Source organism: Orcinus orca, chromosome X (assembly GCF_937001465.1).
Source record: "Orcinus orca chromosome X, mOrcOrc1.1, whole genome shotgun sequence".
Classification (NCBI taxonomy): domain Eukaryota; kingdom Metazoa; phylum Chordata; class Mammalia; order Artiodactyla; family Delphinidae; genus Orcinus; species Orcinus orca.
Genome location: NC_064580.1, coordinates 99,178,173 through 99,182,728, shown reverse-complemented (window position 1 = coordinate 99,182,728; position 4,556 = coordinate 99,178,173). Strand labels below are relative to the sequence as shown.

The 4,556-nt window shown below is 40.3% G+C and overlaps 1 pseudogene; it reads left to right on the top strand.

The window, feature by feature from the left end:
• Positions 1-475: 475 nt before the first annotated feature.
• LOC101286847 (SH3 domain-binding protein 5-like) lies at positions 476-1,727 on the top strand (annotated as a pseudogene).
• Positions 1,728-4,556: the final 2,829 nt, after the last annotated feature.

Sequence of the window (4,556 nt, the reverse complement as noted above, 5' to 3'; positions counted from 1 at the left end):
GTAGAGGGTAGCAGGGCAAAGGTACTGACTGGAAATATTTGTGAGGGACCTTTTTGGGTGTAATGGAAATGTTCTTTATTTGGTCTGAGACTAAGGCATATATATTTGTAAATATTAATTGATCTGTACACTTAAGATTTGTGTATTTCACTCTACATAAATTTACCCTCAGTAATGTATTAGCAAAAGAAAAAAATATAAATTAGAGTATCTTGATTCATGGTTTCCCTTCAGATTTAGAATATAATCCAAATATTTTATGGCTTGTGAAGTTCTACGTAATCTCGTTCTTATATGTCTGTCCATCTTCCTTTCCTGACTCTCTTGTTTTGCTTACTATTTTTTGGCCCTGTGGTTCTTGCTGTTCTTTAAAACTACACAAGCCAGCAGTGCCTCCTGATAGCGCCGGGTGGGGCGGAGCCCACGGCCACCACTCACCGCGGTCCCTCCAAAGGGGGACTCATACTCTGAGGAAGAGAAGGAAGGGATGGAGCTGGGGCAGGAGGAGGAGGAAGGTGGACCCCCGGATCCAGGGAGAACTAATGACATTCAATCAATCCACAGATGATATCAACAGACGCGAAAATGAACTTGAGGACATCTGTCACAAGTTCTGCTCTGTTCTGGTAGAAGCGACGGTGAAACCGGACAAGCTGGTGAAGAAAACTCGCAAACCATGGAAGATCCGAAGCCCTACTGGGAGGTGCGGAGGGCGGCGAGGCTGGCTCAGCTGGAAGCTCTGAGAACCACGCAGGACCTCCTGAGCCACCATGGAGACTATCCCCGTGGCCGAGCAGTGCCTGCTGGAGGATGGCAAGCGGCAGTTCGACTCGGCCTCGCAGGAGATGCTGAATCAGCCACGCAGAGGGTCATGGAGGCGGAGCTGACCAAGACTGCACAAGGAGCCTGCGACCAGGTACAACACGGCCATGGACCGCATGTGGCAGCTGGAGGACAAACTCGGGAAGATAGTGGACGACCTGTAGGCCAAGCTGTCATGGTGAAGGGCGAATACAAGATGGCCCTGAGAAACCTGGAGACGATCTCGGACACGATGCACGAGCAGCAGCACGCCAGTGCGACTAGAGCCTCGCAGCCGCGGCATCAGGGCCAAAGGTGGCAGCGCGACCACAGAGAACCTGTCGGAGCGCAAGCCCGAGCTGGGTGCCATTTCTGTGGCCTCCGAGGCTTCTCAAGATGACAAATGTAGCACCTCTGTGTCTGAAAATGACTCGGAAACCCAGTCTGTGTCCAGCTTCAGCTCAGGACCCAGTCTGAGATACCCGACCACTGACCAGATCCCCACGGCTGTGAGGTCCGGCAGCCTGGACCTGCCCGGCCCCGTGTCCGTCAGAGTTCGTGATGATGTTCCCGGTGCTGGGCGAATGCAGCAGGACCTCTTTCCCCAAGTGTGAGGTAGAGTGAGATGACAGGGCAAAAGGGGCAGGAAATAAAATGAGTGACAAAGCCAACAACCAGGACGTCAGCGAGCAGTGCCATGGCAAGATCCAAAGCAGCCCCTCCCCGCGAGGGCAGTGCCTTGGAGGATGAAATGCATGGGGCAACTGTCCCTCCAGTGCTCAAAGGGCAGAGACGGTATCATCCCTGACAAAAATAATGGTGCATATCGGCTGATCCATCACAGCTCTGGCCCAAGTGCATATCAATATTTATACATGAAACTGTATGGAAAACATTGTGCCTCTTATCACTTAATATGTATGTAAGTCCCCTACATACCAACCAGTTCCCTTCCAAGAGCACAGTTTGTAAGTCCAATTTGTTCATAAGTCCGATAAAGTTAGCCTAGGTACCCAACTAACACAATTGGCTATGTAGTACTGTACTGTGATAGATTTAGACTTTTCACACAAATAATACATAAAAAACAAACACAAAAAATAAAGAGAACATTTTTAATCTTTACACTACAGTATCTTGAAAAGTACAGTACAGTACCAGCTATATCACTGCTGCTTTTACGCTTGCTTCCAGACATCCTGGGCTTGAAATAAAGATACTGTACTACTGTACTCTATACAGTACTGTAAAGTACACAAAACCACAACCACTTGTAGAGGATGCATGCACATGACAATGTATGCCAGACACGTGAACTAACTTAGGTGACTGGACATGCGAACGCACATTCTCATCTTTGAAAGTTCGCAAATTGAAGGATCATATGTAGGGGACTTACTGTATGCCAAATCTTAAGCATTTCCTCTAAACTGCACTAATGAAGTTTCAGTGACATTGAGAGCTATGAGACACTGATGAAAGAAATAGAAGATGACACAAACAGATAGCAAGATATAACTCGTTCTTGGATTGGAAGAATCAATATTGTTAAAATGAGTATACTACCCAAGGCAATCTACAGATTCAATGCAATGCCTATCAAATTACCATCGGCATTTTCCACAGAACTAGGATATTGAATTCTTGTTTAGTAGTTTATTTCTTTCAACACTTTAAATATTTTATTGTATTCTCTCTTCTTGCTTTCTTGGTCTCTAATGAGAAGGCTTCTGTAATTCTTGTCTCTATAGAAATATCATGTCTCCTCCTCACCCTCACCCCAGCCAACCTCTTTCAAGTTGTTCTCTTTGCATTTGCTTTTCTGAGTTTTGAATAAGATATATCAATGTCTGGTACTTTTGGTATTTATTCTTCTTGGTGTTCTCTGAGACTTCTTGGTCTTCAGTTTGGTGTCTATCATTAATTTTAGTTACAATTATGTCAAATACTTCCTCTGCTATATTCTCTCTTCTCATTTTGGCATTCTAATTATGCATATGTCATATCTTTTAAAGTTGTTCCATATGTCTTGGATGTTCTGTTTCTCAATTATTTTTTTATTTGTATTTCAGTTTAGGAAATTTCTATTGACATATCTTAAAGCACACTGATTATTTCCTCAGCTATTTCCAGTCTCCTGATGAGCTCAACAAAGGCATTATTCATTTCTGTTACAGTGTTTTTGATTTATGGCATTTCCTATGGATTCTCTCTTAGATTTTATATGTCTCTGCTTACATTATCCATCTGTTCTTGCATGCTTTCTATTTTTTCCATTACAGCCATTAACATTTTAATCATAAGTATTTAAAATTCTCAGTATGATAATTTCAATGTCTCTGCCATATCTGAATCCACTTCTGATGTTGCTTTGCCTCTTCAGACCATGTTTTTTACTTGCCTCTCAATATGCTTTGTAATTTTTTGTTGAAGGCTGGGTATGATGTATTAAGTAATAGGAACTTAGGTAAATAAGCCTCTAGCGTGAAGATTGGTGATAATGTGACTAGAAATTGCACTTTAAAATTTATTGTTGCTATAGGTGACAAAGACACTTAAAGCACATGCAATCAGTAAAAGAAATAAACTAGACTTCATTAAAATTAAAAGCTTTTGTGCATCAAATGACATTATAATAGTGAAAAGACAATATTTGTAAATCATTTATCTGATATCATATGAAATCATATATCATATATCTGATCATCATTTATTTTTTAGGACTCCTATGAAGTTATTTTAGCCAGTACTTAGTTTTTTTTTTTTAAATAATTATTTCTGTGGGAGAACAAGAGCCTGGAGCTTCCTACTCTGCCATTTTCTGATGTCATCCCAAATTCCAAGGTTTTTAAAAACTGTTATGCCTTCTTTTTATGTTCTAGGCTAAATATCACTGCTTTAATCAATTATACTCTAAAAGTTGGCAACATCTATATATTTCCCCATGATTCCTGATAAAAAGTGAAGTTTCTTGATTTCACTGACAGATTTGTTCAGAGCAGGTAAATCCTTTCTCACCTTATACACACATTTCTTTCAATTACTTTTAGTGACATTTTAAAATCCTCTTCAATGATGATTAGTGTTGAAAGAGCAGAAGAGAGCTTTAACAATAAGATCTTCTTGTCACCCATCAACATTATATCCTTTTCCCCAAATTCAGTTCATTTTGGCCATCACCTGCCTAAAAACTCTTCTCAAAGTCTTCTTCGATACAATCATGGCACTTTACAAATCTAGGTTCAAGAGAAAGCTTCATTTACAGTTTCAGTGATTGCTTTGGGTGCTTTTTTCTTCCTTCATATTATTATTCATAATCAGTCATAACTCCATTTGTGATAACATTCACTCCTCTTTAATCATTATTTTAAATTTAAGAGTCTCACATAATGAGATCAGGTGTATCTTTTTGCTTAACTCTTTGATCTCTTACTTTATGAAATCCAGGGAAATACAGTAGTATCCAAAAGTTTTGATTGATGTGAATCTACAATTATCTTAAAGTGAAAACTTTACTTAAAAAAAAGTGAGTCAGGAAAAAAAGGAGCATACACCTCCTTGCAGCTAATTAGAAAACAACAATCATTCCTTTACTTGAACCAGACTATGTCTTAGAAGCACAGAGTTACTGACCACTATTAAGCACCTACCTCTTGGCCCCATCCAACCCTGTAAACTTGGAGTTACATGCCTGTATGCTCTTTATTCTCTTGAAGAAAATAATGTGCTTACGCTCTATATTAGTTTTGTGTGGC